This window comes from Hipposideros armiger, unplaced genomic scaffold (assembly GCF_001890085.2).
Source record: "Hipposideros armiger isolate ML-2016 unplaced genomic scaffold, ASM189008v1 scaffold_1, whole genome shotgun sequence".
NCBI lineage: Eukaryota > Metazoa > Chordata > Mammalia > Chiroptera > Hipposideridae > Hipposideros > Hipposideros armiger.
In genome coordinates, this window is record NW_017731351.1 from 9,153,894 (window position 1) to 9,176,393 (window position 22,500).

General features: G+C 40.6%; 1 long non-coding RNA gene across 1 annotated transcript in view; it reads left to right on the plus strand.

Moving 5' to 3' along the window:
- The window catches only part of LOC109374531 (uncharacterized), an 84,271-nt gene that overhangs the window by 43,095 nt on the left and 18,676 nt on the right, over positions 1-22,500 (plus strand). Inside the window, exon 4 of the long non-coding RNA XR_002122405.1 lies at positions 9,026-9,125. This is a non-coding gene — a long non-coding RNA (uncharacterized LOC109374531). The remainder of the gene's footprint in view (positions 1-9,025; positions 9,126-22,500) is intronic.

Consider the following 22,500-nt stretch of genomic DNA (forward strand, 5'->3'; position numbering starts at 1 on the left):
CCCCTTCGCCTCCCCTGCCCCCTTTCCTCTGGGAACCACCATTCTGTTGTCTGTACCTGTGAGTGTGATCTTTGTTTTGTGTTTTCATTTGTTGCTTTTCATGTTCGGTCCCACACGTGAGCGAAATCATATGCTTCTTGTTCTTTAAGTGTTACATGTCCTTTGAAAGATTCTTATTAGGATTCTTAACCTGTGGTATATTTCAAAGCATGAAAAATATATCTTTTTACGTTCAAGACGATATGCTTCATTCAGTATGTTTAAGTGTAAAAACCAAACAATGGCGTCTCGTCTCTCTGGCGCAAATCCGTAATTGCTGTGTACACTCATGTGTTATACGTGGCCTGTGTAATGTAATCATCTGAGAGAACAGCCCTCTCGCAGCAGCCTGACTGTCGATATGGTGCATCTTAGGAAAACTCTGTGACAGAGAGCCCCATGTTCAGGTGGCCCAGTGTCACCGAGTCTGTCCCTTCCCAGGCCTTCTTTGTGACTACACATTTGTCATTCATTGCTTTTCATGTAAGTCATTGCATATTGATGGTGTAGTATACCAATTAGGGGTCTCTCAAGTGCATTTAATTCCTGGTGTTTGTGTCCCAGCAAACTGTGAGACAGTGTGGGGGGTGAGGTGCAGACCCTCTTCAGGGTGCTTCCAGGTTAGAGTTTCTGAATCTGGGATGACTCTCCCAGGTCCTCAAGCTCTCCTGGACAGTGTTTTGTTTTTGTGTATCTATGTGTAGTAATACTTTAAAAAAATGTTATCGACTTGGTGATTTTGAAAAAACCTCACTGTTCTAAAAACTACTAGTTGCCTTCTATCCTTCATCCCTTAAATTCATTCTTTCCTCTACCATAGTAACATAATATTTCGATGGGCTCAGATCTGCGCAGTGATGACGGCCGTTTGTTCGGTTCCCCAGATGCTGGGTATATGTGTCTTGGAGCCAAACTTCTGGACAGTGTGACAGGAGTGGAGGGGTTCTGTGCAGCTTGTGCATTGTGACTTCAGAGAAGAAGGTGACACTTAGGTCTCAGTTAGCCTCTTCTTTCTGGGCTGTATTGCAGGTTATGTGGTGCTCATGAGTCTCTGGTGCAGTGAGGACAGAGGCCACTAGTGACACTAAAGCAGAATAAAAGTGATCTGGGGACATAACATAGGGGAGCTTCCATATCAACCCTGAGGGCTTGACCATGAAATGTCACAGAGACAAGTAAAGTCCTCTCTTATCTGAGCCACATGGTAATGTCTGTGCCATATTTGGAGCAGCCAAAATGACCTCCTAAGTAGTACAGATTTGGGTCCATCGTTGCAGTACTGCACGGAATACAGCCTAAAATAACTACCAGGTCACAGACATTGCAGGCTGGAGTTAGTTTACACTATTGGTAAATTTTCATAAGCGAGTAGTACACACAGCAGTATCTCCAAATCCGGGATGCCTCTAATATCTGATAGGTTTTCACAGTTGTTTTCAGCTGAGGGGGAGTCTTGGGGTGGTTGTTAATGCCTGTGACACAGCTGAACCATAGAAATGTCTTTATAACATTCACCTTTCCTCGTCTTAGATTTGGGTTAGAGAACGTTTACAGTGACTAATAGAGGGCGTGCGGTTTCTGTGGTGGTGGCAGTAGTGGCAACATGAGTCGTAGCACCTCGGTAGTGGTGGGGCCAGAGAATCCCATGGCAGAGGTTGCCAGGTGTCCCCTGTTAACTCTGTCACTTTCATCCTTCATTGTAGTATTTCTGGATGGCATCATCTTTCGGCTTATAAGAGCAGCACTCGAGAGAAGGCAGGTCAGAGTGATAGGAGTGGGGGCGGTCTCCAGCTCTGGGGACCTGCCGAAGCTTGGCTGGGCTGCTTACTAGGAACCATGAGTTCAGAGAGAAACTGCTGGAACTTAAGCCATGGTGATTTTAAAGTCTCTATCAGAGCAACCAAGCTACAGCCCTATACTATACCATTTAAAAGGGGTTCAAACATTACTCAAAAGTTAACAAGACAAACAGATTTTCTTAACATCTTTATAAAGGCTTCAAAAAACACCAAGGATGCTCAACAGTAAGTCTAAAACAAATGCTAGTCAAATAATCCCTGCATCCAACAATTTTTTTATACTCCAATAAATTCTCCAATTATTAAATGAATTTATAAAGAAGAAGATGTGATTAACCAGGTATGTAGTGATTCTGGGACCACAACTGCCTGTTTTGGGATCGATGATATTTTCATTGTAAATACCAGTTTTAATAAGCTTATTTATCTTGTTATTTTTCATAGGTTGGCTTTTTTAAATGATAAATGTGAGACTGTTTTGGTCCCAGATTTAATTAGTGCATTCTGATCTATTCTACATGTTGTCAAAAATCATTGACTAATCGTGCTAAGAACAGCTCATACAGGACCCTTGTTTATTCCTTTGACAGGAACAAAACTATACTTAAACCAATGCATACGGTTGCCTGGAAATTAATAATTTCCCCTTAGAAATACTGCATATACATTACTTGAGAAATTTCTTTTGGGGAAAGTAACTCAAGTACATGCAAATGTGTTGGTTCCCAGTTGTTATAAAAAAGATACATTGATTCAGAAATTGGGAATTGTGATACAAACAAAAAATAATCTGAAATATGAATGCTGTGACACCGGTGTAGGTCATAAAGCAAGCCTCGCAGGGTACATTTGTTAGCAAATTGTGGCAGCAAATGTAGACAAGGAGAAATGATGCCCTTTCTACTAATGAATCTACTTATGCTTCCAACAAACCCTCTAGTAATTCATGCCTGCAATCACAACCATCCAAGTGACTGTGCTGGTGAGGTTATGGCTATAGAGACTGGTCAAGACCACAGGAAGAAGGAGGCTGTAAAAACAGATTGCACAGATTCATTGAGAGCTGTGACTTGACCCGCCAACAGCGTTTCACAAGTTCTTTGGGAAGAGACACAGCAGACATGTGGCCCAAGAATAGACTTGTTTTTTCCCCACACACTGAACTTGAGTTGGGAATGTAGGTATATGCGTTAACAAAGACTGGTCCATAAAAAATTGTGTCCGCATCAGAACAGAGCCATTAAAGTGGGAAACCTTATTAATTCCAGGATATTGATTAACAATTAACTTTTTAAGCATCCTGTGAGAAAATGAGATTAACTCACACCCAGCTATTGTTTCATTCAGAAATGTATGGTTCTCATGGATGTGAGTGTGTGTGCGTGTATGTGTGTGTGTGCGTGTGTGTAGTCAGTCACAGTATATGATAGAAAGTAAATCTGATAATGCTGATTGATGTTATAATGAGCAATTTGCAAATTAGTAAATAACAAACATCTCCTGTAAATTGATTAAACAAAAGCTACTGGACTGTGATTCTGATAAAAATAAATGTAAGAAAAGTAATAAGATATAATTAGTAATCCAAAAATACTCCACTGCCCAAAAGAAAGAAAAAAATACCGATGAACAGTATTTAAACGTCCACGTTTTGGGGGTCTGTTGGCTTCAGTGAGGTTTCTGTAAGTGAATGTGGAACAGGCTGTTTGAAAGAGCAGCAGTTCCTCAGTCAGCTTAGGCAGCTGTTTTGGTACTCATCACAGACGTGGAGAAAGTGCCTTGGGAAGCAGATGTATTTTCAAATGAGGAAGTTTCCTGTTGCTTGTTTCAAAAGATTTTTTTGTTTTTGTTTTTTTTTAATTTTTATACGATACATTGATTTGTTAGCTAACAAGCCCTGTTAGGATCCAGTTAGCAGACAAAGCCCACACGTGTGCAATAAACCTGCATATGCACCTTTCTCACGAGGGACTTGGGAGAGCTGAAAGCTGCAGAGAAAGCAGGGAAGCCATGGATGTTAGCAGCATCAAGGTCCCCCAAAGCCAGAAGGACAAAGGGAGGCGGGTGTCACCTGACTGAAAGCTGCACTGGCTGCCTGCCAGGAGCCCAGGGATCCAGGAAAGGTACTTCTCAGGAGGCCTGAGGTGACGTGGCATGGCCACGTGGTCCTTGGCTTTGCTTGTCAGCATCCATTTTCTTCCTCCCACCCAGATTTAGCCTCCATTCGAAACATGCATTGCTGCTCACCATGCGGTAACTATCCTTCATCCCTAAGATTTCTTTTACTGAGATGAGGGGGTGTCTCCGCGTGACCCAGGGCCTCTGGGAACAGCTCCCTCAGACACAGGTGCTTCTCAACCAGCTTATTTTGAGACGCATGACTGAAGGACGGACGAGATAATGTGGACACAGACATCGGCTCTGTGCTGGACTCGTCATAGCTTCATGCCCCCTCGTGCTCAGAGATCATGTTTCTGTGGATGGGGGGGCAGCAGTCAAAGTATAGACTCTATGACAACCTGCAGCCCTCGTCAGCTCAGAAGTGACCACGGGACCATATACCTACGCTGACAGTCCCCTGTGCCCAAGGGCAGCTGTGGGAAGCTCCTGGCACTCACACTGAGGTCGTTTGGGGGTGACCCTGCTCCCCGTATGATATCATCCATGGGACCCAGAGTTGTGAGGTCCACAATGTCCACCCAGATGGCACTCAGACAAGAAGCATTCATCGGCAACAAAAAGGTTGTTGGACAAACAAACAGGGCCAAGACGCGCTTAGAGAGGCTTGAGCGAAGCTGGCAAAGGGTCGGGAGGCCTGGAGAAAAAGAGAAAACAGAAGTGTCCTTCACTGAGGGAAATGACTTATTGTCACATACTGGTCTCCGGAGGGATGTTATCTCAGCGGGGAGGGAAAGGGTGGCAAGTGGCCTGGAAAACATCACGGCTGCAGGAAACTGTGTAAGACCGTTTCCCAGATGGTTAGAGAGCGTGCTGAGGAGGAAAGGTGTAAGCAAGACAGCTCAGGCTCCTCACAGCAGGCACACGGGGACAAGTGCATGTGAGATGTGTGGTCCTCACCTGCCAGATGTGTCACTGTGAGGTTCCAGCAAGTTCTGTACACCTGAGCGACGACTTGGGAGCGTTCCGTCCTCTCTGAGAACATCTGCACCTTTTTTCTCCCGTTTTCCCTTACCCTGTGTGAAACCTTCATGTAAATGCCCCTTGGGGAGCCTCTGTGTGGCCTTAAATATCTGTATAATGGTAGCAGGCCTGGTTGTGTAGCTTCTCAGAACCAGTCCACAGGCCCACGTAGGCCATATGCCATCCTGTGTCAGGGATGCAAAATACACAATTTGGATAACCAGGCCACAAAACCATCCACACCTCCCATTTATCTTAAATTGCCATCATTCCAGGGAACATCACTGCAAGGAGTGAAATGCAGCAATTCCTCCCACATGCTTGTGGGTCTGTGGGAAGTGGCCCATGCTGCGGTGCTTTCCCTAGAGGTGTCTGAAAGGAACGATTTATCTTCCAGTGTGGCAGCCAGTCACTAACAGCGTCCCTGAACTTGGAGAAAGTGACTCTTTCCAGAAAAAAAGTATTTTTAGTATCAATAAGCAACATATGACATGCTCTGTGTTGTCTTCATGCAACTTCTAATTTAGAAGTGAAAACTTGTGTTCCCAAAGGAAATGGCTCACTTTCTGCACAAAGTATTACATTTTCGTGATTTACGGAGGTATTAACATGGAAATGGTGATGTTAAACAATACTTTTGATAGCTCTAAAAGTGCAGTGGGAATCACGGTTTCATAAGAAGAAAATTAGTTATGTAGGTAACGTTACTGTATAATTTCCCACAGGACCTCTACATCAGGATTCGTTTTATTATAACCTAAAACAAGTCACTTACATTCTCTTTATCTATAAAGCCATGCTGAATAAAACAGTATCACACAGCAGCCCACAGTGTGAGCAGAGACATCTGTTAGTGTCACCATGAATAGTCATGAACTGAGGGGCTCCAATGGCTTTCCCAGCAAAGCGTTGCCTCCTAATTTACTTTTACAGCAGGTGGAAGCCTCGTGCTTCATGGCTGGGTAGTTTGCATTCAGATGTACTGATAACTTCCACTGCAGTCACTGCTCCACAGCGTGCTTTATCGCAGAGCGTGAGAGGGAGCCGCTCACGGTCTGCTGATGGGGAGTCATCTTCTCCATCAGCAGTTTTGTCTCATCTTTATTTTTATGGGCTTAAAATAATTTTTAAATAATAATATATTCTTATAGTAATATTTTAAAGTACTGATTTTATATGGAGACTTAATATAATTCCAAATTGTGTAAATCTGAAACAAAATGTACATTGTCTCTCTTTGAGCCCTGGAGTTATTTGATAATATATGTGATTATGCTGTGCCCGACATGTAGCCGTGAAAGGGCTTTTACAAAGGAAAACACATCTATTTGCTGTGGACTGAATTGTGTCTTCCCCAGATTCCTACGTTTAAGCCTTTCCCTGTAATGTGAGTGAGTGTATTTGGAGATAGGCCCTTCAAGGATGTAATTAAGGAAAATGAGGTCATTAGGCTCTGACTTGATAGGGTGGGTGTCCTTGTAAGAAGGGACACTAGAGAGCCCCCTGCTCCCCTGGACACAGAGAGAAGGGGCCATGAGAGCACACAGCGAGAAAGGGGCCACTACCTGCCACGACAAGAGGCCTCCGCATGAAAGCTACCTTGTCAGCACCTTGATCTTGGACTTAAAGTCTCCAGGACTGTGAGAAATAATTCTCTGTTGAAGCCACCAAGTCAGTGACATTTTGTTATGGCAGCCTGATCAGACTAATACACTATTAAGGTATATTTAAAGCTCAATCTTTATTAATGAAAATCTACTTATAAATAAGATAGCTTTGAAAACGACAGTTTGATTCATGGAACAGTCAGTTGTGTGGAAAACTATTACATTACCAAAGGTGCAAATTTCAAGTATTTCAATTGGTTATTTTCTCTACCACTTTTGAATCTACTATTCAAGAGAATTTCCCATGTATATGTCTTTATTCCTGAGTCAAAAATAGAATAAAATAGTTTTAATCCTAAACACATGAGTCATGGCTTTCCAGTCAAATATCATTTAACCTAAATATTTCTACATTAAGAAATTGATTTTTAAGGGCTGGCCGAGTGGCTCAGTTGGTTAAGAGCTCGCTCAAGAGTTTGAGCTCTGAGCAACAGCGGTTCGAGTCCAGCCTGAGCTGAGCAGCCGCTGAGCTGCCAACAGGTAGCAGGATGGCTCAGCTAAAAAAAAAAAAAAAAAGAAATTGATTTTTGGAGAACTAATTATCGACTTATTTTGTCCATACATTTATAAGAATAACTGTTATTGAGTATACATGTGAGCACATTTAAATATGGGTTATTCCATTTAAAATCTTCCAAGATCTAAACAGGAGCGATTTAATTAAAACTAAATAGAACAGACTTGTCCCACTCACAAGAATGTATAACAATAATGAAGTAGTGATCCGATTTTATGATTTTTTTTTCTGCCTAATTTCTCTGGCCAGAAATGCCAGTAAAATGCTGACTAGAAATGGCTCAAGTGGCCATCCTGTCATATTCCTCATCTTGGGGAAAGTTTTGAGAATGCGGTTGGCTTTGGGGTTTTTATAAATGCCCTTTAATGTGTTGAGGAAGACCTCTGCAGCCATAGCTTTCTGAGTGGCTTTTTCATTAAAGGGTGTTGGATTTGGAGTTTTTCTGCATCAATTGAGATGGCCTGTGGTAATTATTTTTCTTCATTTTATAAATTTGGTATATACATTGGCTGGTTTTCTTATGTTGAAACACCCGTGCATTTCTGGGATAAATCCTACTTGGTAATGGTAGATAATTCTTTTAATATGCTGCTGAATTTGGTTTGTTTAGAATATTTTGGTCTATAGTTTGTAGGCAAAAGATGTTACATTAGAAGTAACATCTGACAAAGTGTTCACTAGCAGGAATATTGTTAGGATTTGAAACTAGAATCCTGAGTAAATCACTTTGTTCTTTAAGTCAGAAAAAGTACTGGTGCCATCCAAAAAGATTTTAAGAAGGTAAAGGGGATTTTGATTTGACTCTGGTTTGTCACCAGTAGATACTGTCCACACTGCGTCAAAATCAGATAATGAACCCCTGGTGAACGAGGTGACTTTCAGTGGCTCGTGGACTGTCCGGTGGGTCTGGTCGGGGCCTTTCTTGGTCCCTCTTCGAGAAAACAACCACTCATAACAACCTTAGATTTAGCTGGAATATAAAAGCAGAAACACCATGGGTTATATTTTTGGAGAATAATTGTTTTCTTGGGAGCAAATGGAAACTGTCCTGTGAGCAGTAGACTGTAGGAGGCTCAAGGTTGTAGGTTCTGTAATGTTGTCATAGATGCACCGGGAACTATAATATAACCTCTTTTCTAAAATAGCCACAGAACCCAACCAGCTATGTCCCATCTATGTCCGACAAAACCTTTCACACGAGGTGCCTGATAAAAATTAACTTAAAGGGCCGGCCAAGTGGCTCAGTTGGTTAAGAGCTCGCTCAAGAGTGTGAGCTCTGAGCAACAGCGGTTCGAGTCCCGGCCCGAGCTGAGCAGCTGCTGAGCTGCCAACAGGTGGCAGGATGGCTCAGCTAAAAAAAAAAATTAACATAAAATTATGAATAGCAACCTCTACCACCAGAATATGCCTGGGGAGAGAATCTCACAGCAACAAAGAGCCCAGGGCAGGGGCGATGCTGCTACACTCATGCTTTTATGGAGATGTTAAGCATTATAACCTTTCTTTTTAAATGTTGGCGTATTGATCAAACAAATCAGAATATATCATATGATGTGAAGTATGCATGTGTGTGCATATACGAGCATCCATATATACATGTACACATTTGTGCTACCCTCTCCTTTAGTATAGCAATGAGTGAGTAAACGCTTTACTCCCTTTGCTTTGTTCAGTGAAGAGCATATATATGTTGAAGACCATGCCCGAGAGGCCCCCAGTAATGTCTGAGCTCCCCTTTGGTTTGTTACGGCTCCCAGCGTGCTGTGTTCCTGATGAACCCTTGTCATCCTGCCAGCCCCCCCGATGGCCCCCCTGAGGGCCCCAATGATGGCCCCACTGATCGCCACTTACTTTGCTTTCAGGCTGTCGCTGTCACCGGGTGTCTCATACAAACCGCGTTTCCGTGTTTCTGTTCGTGGACCTTTGGGATGGACTCCCGGAATGGGGTGATTGGGCCAAAGGGTAAGTAGGTCGCAATGCTTTAGTTATTGTCTCATTCTCCATTATAGAGACTGTGTGAATTATTATTCCCATGATGTGAGAATTCCCCATAGCTTTGCCAAATAAGAGCTTTTTTGTTAAAGTTTTTGACAATATGATGGGTGAGAAATATTATCTTAATTTTAACTTTTATTTCTCTCATTATGAGAGAGGTTTAGCATCTTTTCATGTGGTTAAAAAGCCATTTGTTCTGTTCATACTTCTAGTCCATTTTCTTTAGGGTTAATACCCTTTCTATTTTTAGATGCCTCTTTTATACTAGAATTACTAAACTTTTGTCTCTGATACACATTATTTCATTTGGTTTCTTATTTTGCTTATGTTGATATTTGTCATGCATTTAAAAATATGTAGTCATATTTATTAATATTCCCCATTCTAAGCTGTTATGCATTTTAAGTAAGTCTTTTGTATACATTTAACTATTTTTATAATAAGTTTTACGGAAAGATGGCACACTGGTTGCATTATGACCATTTGTGTATTGCTTCCTGTATGATGCGGTTTACTGTGTGGGGTGCTTTATCTAGAACATCACTCACATCCACAAATGCCTCTGCAAAGTGGATTCTGTTATTTTTCCCATGTGTAAAAGGTGAAACCAAAACTGGGAAAGTTTAAATAAATTGTCCAAAATAAATTGAAAAGAAATGACAGAATCATAATTTGAAACAACGGGTATGACTTGAGAACCCACTCACACAACCTCCAATATTATGTGTAGAAATGATACTTCAAGCTTGATAAATAAGCTATTTCCCAATTTTCCTCTTTTAGAGTACAATATTAAAAATATTCTTTGTGTAACTTTATTTTACATAAATAATTTTGAAGTCAATTTACATATTACTTTTTAAGAACTCAGCTTGTTAATTTAGGTTAGATTCAGAAAATACCATCACGCATAAAAAAATGCAACTACTTGGCTTACATTGTTGGCACAGCACATTAAGACAAAGCCTAAACACATCTGGATGAGGAGCCTGCAAAACTAAGTGTAAATTAGTGTTAGTCGTTTTCTGAATGAAATACCGTTGTTATCTGAGTTAACTTCTAAATAGTAATTTTAGTTTTCTTTTAAAGACAAGTTTCCAGAAAAGTCAAGGTTCTCCCAATTTAGAAAGGCAAGTCTCACTTTGGTTTTGTAACACAGACACACGCTTCCGCTTTACTTTTAGCAGCAGTGATAGCTTGAGCTTCTGTAAATATTGTGTGCATTTAAACAAGGCTCTTTGTTTTCTTTGGGGCTGTAAATAATTGATTAGCAGCTCATGAATGTGTTTCTAAAAGCTCACACTGCCTTACTTAGCACCACCCTGTCTGTGATCATGATGCTGAAATAGGACTAGGGATAAAGACCTAGAGATTTCCTGCCATGTGATGCATGCAAATAACCCTGCATAATTTGCATATTTGCTTTCTTTTTGATGCTGTTATGAAACCCTTATAGGTTAAAAGATAGCTATATATGTTACATTTCTGATTTGCTACTTATTTGACCTACTACATATAGATGAGTTTTATGAGTTTGGTTTAGATAAGACCAATGATCATTTGCTCTCTTTTAAAAAGTATCAAAAATGATTAGGTAATGCTGACCGCCCTTGTGGTGTATATTTGTCTTTTGTTTCTAATGAAATGTATTCTTACATTTCATAAATAAAACATTTGGTATATCAGTTTTATGAGCAGTTTTGGGCTCTTTTAAAGATTCTAAAGGAATCTGGACAGCAACTAATAATCAGCAATAACATCCGATGAGTAAAAGCTTGCTATAATATCCTTGCCCACATCCTGCATTTAGATGCAGAGAATAAGCATGGTGATTGATTAGACATAGCAGCTGATCCACCCAAAAGCTATGTGGCACTATACCCCAATTAGAGCAAAGTTCAGTTGCTTTACAAACACACCAGTATTTGTAAAGCTACAAGTCCAATCTTTTAAAACCTAAGGATACGACGAGCATTTGGGATTGAACTCTAGGCATTTTGGCTCCAGAGTCCATGTTCGGACCACTCTGTAAATCTAAACACACCCTAAAGGCAGTCCGATTCAATCCCCTAGTCTTTAAGGTGAATCTCAGAGGCATTGAAAGCCATGTGTGCAGAGGGCAGAGTCACAGAGCTTTCATGAAAATGAGCGAGCACGTTTCCTAATGATGCCCGTGCCTGTGGAGGGCACACTGCTGTAATAGAAATTGCGGGAAGATCCTTGCAGTTTCCTGAGTGAGACCTTTAGGTAAAGTTTTGTGTATACTCAGTTTTAATTCCTTTATGCTGTTTATTAGATTGTGTCTATTGTCAAGGTAGAATACAATCTAATAAATAGGGTCAAAGCATATTTCACATACTGCTATCCCATTAACCACTTCAATTAAAAAAGTCAACATTCGAAGATTGGTGAATTGCCCTGTATAAAATGAGGATAAATGAGGAAGTTAATTATGATCATATAGACTTTTAAAAAACAATATAATGTTAATAAAATTCTACTATAAAATATCTATACTAGAAGGTGACTTGGTTTTTCTTTTATCACTCTCACCCCAGAATATTTCTCCATTTCTTAATGAGCACACCTGAGAAATAAGTCCTTTTCTCCTTCAATTTGGGGCATGTCCAATTGATAGGATTCTTAGCAGATCTGTTCTCATGCGTTTGCCTCCTAACAAGATCACTTACACTGTTTAGACATTTTCTTCCTCCAGTTGGACCTCTAGTCCCTTAGTTCTGCCTTCTGCTTCTCTAACAAAAGCTCTGCTTATGAATTAAAAAGTCCTGTTCAGTCCAAGTGTATCTTTGCTGTTTTCTGTCATCATTTTTTTCTGTTGCATCATCAACTTTTAGAATAGTGTTCCTGGAGCCTTCCAGGAGCTTTAAGTAGGTATTATGAGTACTATTTTGGTATTATGGCATGGGTGAGTATTCACATTAGAATTCTAAATTATTTTGAGTGTCCAATAATTGCGAAATAGACAAGTTGTAATGCCTCAGAGTCAATGAAACTTGAGGATAAATGTATGTTTCCAAATGTCTCCCACAGCAGCGTGCATATTATTAGCCTAACGCCATTTATGACATTGGCTGTGCTCTTTTGGCAGCGCGGCTCTTCCCACCGTCAGGTTTCTGTTCATCTGTTGGCTTGTTGGTTTGCTTAGTGCCTGTTTCCAGACACTAACTCCATGAGGAGGCAAGCTTTCTCTTATTCTGTGTGCCCAGAATACTCCAAGCAGACAAAGGCACAGAGATGCTCCGTGAGTTTCTGTTGAAAACACATAATTAAATACAGTCTCAATCACTGCCTTACAATCATTTTTTTTTTCTAAAAAAGTTAAGCCATGGTGAGGGTTCTCCCTTACTGAAATGAGTCATACACCCACGTGATCAGCTACACATGTGATCCTGGTGAGTTTTTCAGAAAATCTCTGTACCTAACATCTCATTACTTGAATTACCTATTAATATCTATTAAGAATAGTAGGATGATATGAAATCAGTTATTATACCACCTTACTTTACTTTTTCAATACTTGATTGTAACCTTAAACTAACGTACTTTATCTTTACTTTCCTTCATAATGAGACCCACACTGATGTTTTCGGTGTCACTGTGATTTGTGAGAACTTGGGAAAACCCACTTAGTAAGCAGGCTTGTTTTCTGAAACTGCTCCACAATTTCCAAGTCTCTGAGCATAAAGTTAATGAAGAAAAAAATTAATTGCACTACTAAAAAGTGCTATTTAGGGGCTTACGAAACTTGAACAAGTCCATTTATGAGGTAGCCGATCTCTTAGCAATCTCGAATGATTCACTTCGTGTGCAGTTCCTCCAAAGCGGCATTTACCTTTTCCCAGCAGGCCAGGTGCGTTCTGAACACCGGACAGTGCTGGTCACTCACCTGGACTGCCCAGTCTTCATCTTTCCCCAGTGATGCTGTCCTCTCCCCCCGCATCCTACTCAGGAGCGGTTCCTCATCGCATACTCTGTAAGGACGTGTTTGTACCTGTATAAACTTGACTGCTTCTCGTAGGGATGGATGTTTTATTTCCCTGATAGTCTTTCACCAGTTTGAAGGACAGGTTCTCCTGGAAGGGGCAGACTGCCCTGTTTCTGTGGAAATCCTGACCAATATGGAGGGTCATATTTCGTAATAACCTGTAATACTCCACAGACAGTAAATACTCATTTCTGAAATAATTTTCTATAGCCATTACTTATGCAATTTGAAATATAATTTAAGATAAAAATTCGGAAAATCATTTACAAGTGTCTGTGCTATTTCAATGCCCCAGTCATAATTGAACATTTCCACATCACAAAGGCATTTTATTTTTAGTGAGGCTTTTCCTTTTTAAAACAGATGAAAATGAACTAGAATGATTTAGGGAGCATGCCCTTGATTTTTAGATTGCCGTTTGCTTAAGATTGCTTTTTTATGAAAGCATTTTTTCCCATCCCCTCCTAAAGGTACATCTCTTTTTCTCCAAATAAAGGTTTCTACTTTTTTTCTATTTTTGTATATGTGTTTTATCTTTTTTACCTTTTAGTAGTTTTATAAAGAACGTTAGGCATAAAACTCACCTAGTCTTACAAGCCTATCAACAATTTGGAACACAACCTTTGAGAGATAAGATAATTGAAAGGAAAACAAAACAAAAAAGCAGAAACCTCTAATTTGGAGTCAGTGACCCTAGGAAAAGTTTTTAAACTGTTGACGTTGTTTAGTTTTTTGAAAGTAATTACACTGTGTTGGACATTTTGAAAACATATATATATATATATGGTGGAAAAACAGTTTTACTGTAACTTACCTTATGTTTCTGTTAAATACTATATATAACTATCGTTATAAAATAATTTGTCATGACCATAGAAACAAAGTGCATCTCTTTATGTTTTAAAATAAGACGCGCGTGTGGCCAGACGCACTCATTCATTGCCTCAGTGAGAACAGGCCTGGATTTGCTCAGTAACAGAATTCCACTGACTTTTGTCCCTGCTTCCTGGGAGGGAAGCTAAATCCTTGTGCTTACTTGAGTGATAGGAGCCTCTTATCTCTGTTAGTCCTGGTGGGACCCTCATATTACATCTGAGTTTATGTTAATGATGTGACTCGTGGGTGGGTCCCTAGATAAATTGTGCAATCAGGATGACTCAGGATGGGGGCTGGCCCTGCGGAAAGACCAACCACGTGATTAGAAGTTTGGGACTCTGAGCCAGGTGATATCAGCCTGACCTCCAGGGCGGGAATGGGGGCTGGGGATTGAGATGTAACCATATGGCCCATGAGTCAATCAACCCTGCTTATGAAATGAAACTGAAGCTTGGGTTAGCTTCCTGGGAGGGTGGCATGTCCTGACTCCAACGAGAGGATGTGGCAGCTTGCAGTTGGGGCTCTCCTGCACCTTTTTGCGCGTGTGTGTCTTCTTTTTGCTGGCCCTGGTGTGTATGCTTCTTGCTGTGATACAATTGTAATCCTAACTGGAGCATGTTCCTGGGTTCTGTGAGCCTTTCTAGTGAATCGTTGTGTCTGGTCAGAAGGACAGATGGCCTGGGGACCCCTGGGTTGGTAGCTGGTGCCTGAGGCAAGGGCAGGGTGGGAGTGGGCTGGGACCTCAGCCTGTGAGGTTCGCTCTAAGGTCTGCTAGTGAGTGTCAGAAGTCACTGCAGCTACCATGATGCTCTCTGTTTTCCCCCCTTCTTCATTGGGGGTCGTGGTCAGGCTTTTGGGCAGGTGGCTTGTCATCCCCATTGTCAGATCAGAGGCATGTAGCTAGTAGCGTACAGCCTTGTGTGAGACGGTCTGGCTCTAGCTTGGATAGCATGTCCTGAAGAGGTAACAGAATCAGCCAGGACAGGGCACAGAGTGACGGACTCTGGTCGTCTCAGTTTAGTAAACTGCCTGATACTGGGCAATCACTGAGCACTCTCAGCCACTCAGATGGCAGAGTCAGAATCCCCGAGATGCTTTGGAAGCTCCGTTTGCGTCGCTACAACGTGATGGTGTAATTTAATCCTCTTGATCAGGCTTCATTAGACTGCTGAAAGACTTAGGGAAACTAAGAGCTTAAAATACGCTTGTAGTATCATTTTTAATGGAAATTTCTCAGTAAAATGGAGCAACCCACTGAACGTTGGATAATAGGATTGTAACACATGGAGTTAACCTTAGTTTGTGAACAAAAGAAAAAACTTGACTCTGTATCACAGTATCCCTTGAATTTAGGCATAAAATATCTTTTGATGTACTTGACAATACAGTTCTAATAATTGTTACCATAGTATAACTTTTAACAAGATTTTCCTGACTCTTTTGTTCTTCTATTCTTCATTTCACTTGCTTAATTCGCCATTTACTTTGTTTTATATGTAATATGTTTACTATATGCGCGTTTTGAAATATTTCCCCATGGTTTTTCGCTGTTTCCTAATGACTCTTCAGGGACAGGATGCCCTGGAGGGCGGGGGAGGGTGTCACCGACTCTGGTTTTTGCCCCAGTTTGACTGAGAGAAGCTGAGTGGAGATGCAGGGCTGGGAAACCAGTCAGACCATGTGACTGAGACACCGCCACGAGGAAGGTAGTGATAACTGCAGCTAATATTGAAAAGCAGCACTGACACTCTCTTCTGAGGTGACAGAGCCATCCTCTCACACACACCCAAAACAAACAGGATGGCGGCTCACTAAGCAGTGACACCCACAAATCCAGTTTAAATTAATGCCTTACATGGACAGCCAAAGTTCAGTACAATTGAATCCATCGGTCAGCTGGGTCCCAGCGGCAGGCATGTGTGAGGAACTCAGGAGCCACTCATGCAAGGCTAGAACAGCCACGTCGCCCCAGGCAGAGCATCCCACCAACTCACAGTAACTGATAAAAACGAGGGGCACGGCCTCACCTCAGAGGATAACTGGACTCTACTCACATTCCGTAACGGAGAGAAGATGCTTATCACCGCTGTGGAAAGGCACGCTTTCACCCATGCTGGGTTTTAGAGGAAGTTGTCTACGTGGGCAGGCGCTGATTTCCTGGAGGCATGTGACTCTCCCGCATTGTGTAGGCAGGGCTTCTGTAGAGTCTGGAATTGAGTAATGGACCAGAGGGAAGTATAATTCTACTGGTAAATCACACGTCTCCCACGTTTTATTGGTTTAATTTTTGTTATCATTGTAATAGATAGAGAGAAGGAGCTAATATTCAAATTTTTGCACAGAACTAACATTAAAAAGCAAATGTACAAAAAAAACACCTTATTTGTAGTACACACATGTGTATGCACCATATGCACTATATTAGTAAGGGACAAATACTCTTTTTAATTGTAAAATATATGTATTTATCATTTTCTTTACTCTAGTGGAATAAACGTCTCACCTTAATAGAACTGAGACTACTCTAAATCAGTTACATAATTTAAAATAAGACCGGGAGGTATTTTTACAAAGGAGAGGGGTTAATTATTCTGGTTTGTCTACTTTTTGTAAAAAAGTAAAAATATATTAAAAGTCTGAGAGGGCAGGGTATGATACATTTGACTCTGGACACATTCTTCATTTATTATTATCTTGATTAGAGGAGAGATATAATTAAGGAGGCAATAGAGAAATATTTTGTATTAGTTTACTAAATGTTACTGCACCTAGATCAAAAGTCTGACCCAGTGGTAAGTAACCATGCTGAGTACAAACACAGGAACTTGGATGAGTAAGCTAAGTGCACATCCTAGAAGACTAAAGACACCAAACAGACAATGAATGTGTGATAAAGGTGCTACTCTTTGTGTCTAGAAAGAGCAAAGTGTGTGTGTGTGTGTGTGTGTGTGTGTGAGAGAGAGAGAGAGAGAGAGAGAGAGAGAGAGAGAGGTTTGGAAGGGAAAATATTATATATTATCTTTTAAATTACACTTAAAATTAATGAACTTTTTAAAGAATCTGTGTATTTAAATAAAAAAAAAAGCAAACCAAGCAGAACATAGGAAACTATCTAATTACCAGAGCCCGTGCAATGCTGGCACTGCTGGCATGGAAGAATGATTCTTGCTGTAGGGCACTTAATGTTTTATATGGAAGATCACTCTAGTTTTATTCTTGTATGATTTTGTTTTACTACTTTATTTTTCAAAAACTTGTCTATGGTTATGGATGAATCCATTGGAAGACTGAGGGTTTATCAATAAAAGATTAAAAGATAAACTTATGGATAAGCTGTTACCTGAACGAAGCATTATGTTTAAAGGATAAGGCCCTGAGTAGTCTGGCTCAGATAACGTGCACTTTTCATTACTCATGGTGTCTGCAGTGTGGATGTTTTGCATCGTGTGCATTTAGTCAATCAACATATGTTCTGAGCACACGCAGTGGGTGACATTTAATCTGACGAGCAGTGCTATTGATAGGAGAAACACTTATAATGTGATTTAGAAGCTGCATGGCCCACATACGTTTTAAACTCTTACTTTATAATAATTCATAAACAGAAAGAGCCACCACGCTTCCCTGTACGGCCAGGAGGAATGCCGTGAACATTATTCTCCTGAAACACGCCGTGATTCACAGACACGTATATCACCCCCAGTCACATCACGGCGATGACGATAGTGAGAACTTCTACTGTCTGGAGCTGTGCACAATAACAGTGATTATTCAGGGAAGACCGTCGGGGTCCACGGGTCTTGTTGACAGACAGCACGTGTGCTGCGGGAAGACCATCCACCAGCCCCTGCGCGGCCTCTGCCCCTTTCAGGGTGGCGCGCCCTTCAAACTGGGGAGAGGATATTAGTAAAATAAAACCTCTATTCTTACGAGAAGCGGTCAAGTTTATACAAGTGAGTCCTTAAAGTGTACGTGATGGCAACCTTGCTCACCAATGGGGGCGAGCACTGCCTTAAATCCCTCAGCAACGAAAACACAGTCCATTTTCATGATCTAAACATGCTTACCTTTCTGGATAAATGATATGACACCATACACGCAATGGCATTTCCATGAGAAATATTTTATTATAGAACTGTAGAATGAAACGGGCGTCTCCATGTGAACATGAGTAGCCAGCGGCTGGCATCTGCTTTGTGGCTCAGTGTAGCACCCGTGGCTCCATGTCGGAGACCCCTGCCGAAACAAATCATTCTTTAGCTGTTCTATACATTCATGCAAAGGGTAGTTTTTGAACCGTGCCACTTCATTGTATTACAAAATTGCAGAACATGTCAGTCTTGTGATTAAAATTATGAGAACATTGAAAATGGTGTATTCCGATAGCAACGGTCTGCAACCCACTTTGTAAAATCCCAGCCCTTGGCCTGTCCCGTGTACGTGTCTCTATTCAAGGCCACATCCACTTCAGCAACGAGACACAGTCCATGTGTTCACCCTGCTTATCACGTTTATTGTTAGACGACATTTAATTGCCTGAGAATCGCTGTCTGATAAAAGGTAGTCCTTCGCCTCCTTAGCTCCACGTTGCCTGCTGCAACACTTGAGGGAATGAGTTTGGAGGCCTGGAAAGGCAAGCCAGAGATTCATCCCTCCGGGAGGCGGGCCTGTGTGTCTCCAGGATGAGAGCTCCGTCTCTGACTCTCGGAGTGTGTGAATGAAGGGCCTTCCTCATGAGGTTATAGGAAAAGGATCAGCGGGAAGTAGGCAGGAGCTGTGCCCAGTGCCTGCTCCATCGCTGCATCTCAGCTGCCCGAGTGGCAAGATAACCCCGTCTCTGAACTGCGCTGCATGGAGCCACTGACTAACTCAGGGTTCTGGGTTTTTAACCATTAGTGAAGAAATGGAGTACAATGTCCTTATGTCTCTATTGGTTTTCTTCGCAGGACATGAAAAATCATTATCAACAGAAAACATTACGTATGGCCAGTGTGGCATCGCCAACACGTTTTACACACAAAATTAGTTGTCAGTTTGATAAGCTCGTTTCCAAAGACAAATAAATAGCAATGATACTTAATAGGGATTCCCTCAAGTCCAGTCTCTGGAAATAATTTCTAATGTTCCACTTTGTCCCTGATGGAAGCAGTCTCTAAAAGAATGCGTCTTGTTCCATGAGAGAGTAACGCAGCCCGGGACTGCTGGGAAGGGAGGAAGTCGGGCTGGTGTCCCGATGGAGAATGGACAGTGCAGGGGCCTTGCTGTCAGAAGGATGGATTCTTGCCACAGGCCTTCTTCACTCTGCAATGGGGACCTGTCATGAAGGGAGTTGAGATGCATGGGTCAGCTGTGCCAGTACACACTGACCACTAGGTGTGAAGAAGGCCCACTGGGAAGATGTGTCAGGCAATCCATCAAAGGGACAGCAGGCTGGCATTCTTGGTGTTAGCCGCTGGCCACACACCTGTGTACACAGAGGGGGTGATGCGCATTTATGAACTGGTGGATTAAAAAGCATATCAACTAAGCATTTCATAGCGTGAAAAACAAGATATGCCCTATATGTTGGGGTGAAAAAAGAAATCTTATACAGAGCATTACAATTCTTGATATTAATGCTATTCACATTAATTGTGTTACAATTATTTAACTATACATCAATTACAAATTAAGATTATTTGCAATTATTCCCTCACTAACTTTATATGCCCTCTATATTTATTATTTTTTCTATATTGTTTTTCACAATTTCCTTTAGATTCTATATTTGTTTCCTTTTATGCCTTACTATGTTTTATTGCAACACCTATTCACCCATTCTATTTTTTTACTATCTCTAGAAAACTTGCCATTTCAATGATGATTTTATTTTCTCTTTAATTTCTTTTCAGAGTTCTGCCAGCTAACATTTTATCTGATCTATTCACCCATCACACCTTGACTGTGTTCTTACATCTAATATTTAAATACATTCTTCAATATTAAAATAGTGTATTTTTATGTTGACTTTTAATTGCTTTACTTTTATATTTCTTGTGAGGTGTTCTTCCCCATCTATTCGATTGCATTGTTTCTTTATCTTTTTAAATCATATACTATCATTTACTTGATTTGTGCTGGTTCCTTTTGATTTGTTAATAATTTTTTAATAATGGACTTCCATCAGTTGACCAGCTATTGCCAACTGTTTCATGTGAGGGATGAAAGAGAAATTTATAGTAGCAGGAATTCTTCCTTATTCATCATGCCGTACTTGCAATTTTGTGGCATTGAATGATTGTGTGTGTGTGTGTGTGTGTGTGTGTGTGTGTGTGAGAGAGAGAGAGAGAGAGAGAGAGAGAGAGAGAGAGAGAGAGAGAGAGAGACTGTTTTAACTTTACTTCTTCCTAAGTAGCAGAGATCTGGAGCTAAAGACTGAATACTATTTATAATTTTATTCTTTACATGGTCTTATAGATTATTTCTTTCAGAAAAGCATAATGTTATCGACATTAAAAAGTCTTATTACCTGTTTTATTGTTATAACATTATTTTACAACCTAAAATTTTACTAAAATTGTCCAATACATCTGTACAATTTATTGCAAGGTTGTAGAATGCCAATTAAGATATTGTAAAGTGATTTTTTTAAACATGAACCTTCTATTCCTTTTGAGTTATCAGTTTGTTCTCTGGTCTTATATTTTTTGGCTGCTTTGTTTCAGCGTTATTGCTTTATATTGAGGCTACTATGCACAAAAGTCACATGAAGTCATTGTCTACTCCCCGTTCTTTTGCCTTCCTCTTGTGTGGGTTCTAGGAGACTGCAGCTAGAGGCGCCACATGTACACGCTCGCTGTGCGATGTGGGAAGAGGTTTCTGTAGAAGCTTTTCTCCATGATTAAAAGACACCAGCCACCTTTCTCCTCATTCTTCCTTTCTGCCTGAACTACGAATGCTGTTTCTGGAGCTGTGTTGCCACCATGAGGCCACGGGGGGAAAATAAGTCAAATGATAAGTATTTCAGAGTAAAGGTAGGGTTCTGGGTCTTTACCAACATGCTGGACCTCTCAGAAAGTCCTACCCCACTTTTCCTATGTGATGATGGGTGGCTTTTCTGTGACTTGAAGTGGTAGAGAATTTCCTGTTTCATACTCAGAACGTTCTGTAAATGATTTTTTTTTCCAGTTCAACATACCTTTCCTAGCCCTAAAGTTCGAATGGTTTTACACTCTTGAGCTCCTTGTGTTCTGCCAGATCCACAGGGTTGCCTATGACCACAGCCCCCTCTCTGCACACGCCCAGGTCAGCATTTCTCCCTCTCTTCCCTTATTATAACTTTTTATTCACATGACTTCAGTAGGTAATAGGTTGAAGTGACATCTATGGTGGGCACTTTTTCATTCTCTTCGCTGCTTTTACGTGTATACTGTGTGTGTGTGTGTGTGTGTGTGTGTGTGTGTGTTCCAATAAAAGTTGATTGCTCTTCATTCATTTGTTTCGATCCATATTTCTACCTCGTATCATTTTCTTCTGAATGGAGATTTCTCTTAACATTCCTTATAGTGACAATCTGCTGGAGATGAATTCTTTTCATGTTCCATGTCCTAAAAGTTTTCAATTTGCCTTTGTGTTGAAAGATATTTTCAGAGTATAGAATTCTGGATTGACAGATTTTTTTCTTTCAATACTTTACTCTACTTTCTTATTACCTTCATTGCTTTGAAGAATTCTGCTGTCTTCCTTATCTTTGTTCCCATTTATATATAATGTGTATTTTTACTCTGCCTTTAAGGTTTCTTAAATCAATTTTTAGAGCAATTTGATTGTTACATATCCTGATGCAGTTTTCTTCATGATTCTTGAACATGATTTTGATGAGCTTTCTGAATCTGTGTATTTATACTTCTCATCTAATTTGGAATGATTTGGACCATATTCCTGCAGTAGTTTTTCTGAGCCCCACACCCTTTTTCAGGGGCTCCACTTACACATATGTAAGGTTCATGGATGTCATCTCATGAGTCGCTGAGGCTCCTTATTCCCTTTCTTTCCTTTGATTTTTTAAAAGTTGTTATCCTCATTTTGGACAGATTCTATAAGCATGTCTTCAAGTTTACTAATTATATACTTAAAAATACCTCTACTTTGTTTTATGGGAGCCTAAGGAGAGAGGCTGTTTTTCTGCAGTCATGAACCAAAAGCTCCTTTTACTAATTGAGTTTTGCTAGTGCCATGTAGCAATATGTGAGAAAGAAGTAAGTAATACTAATATTGGGGAAAGGAAGTAATGTCCCTCTTAGGTCTCCCTCTCTCTTTCTCTGCTTCTATAGATGCTGATATTGTACAATAAAAATTCAAATGAATCCAATAAATAATGAATAGAAATCACAGGAAACCAATTACTAACTAAAAATAAAATCAAGTTCACACCATAAAACCAGTTGTAAATACAATAGAAAAACAGACAAAATTCATAGC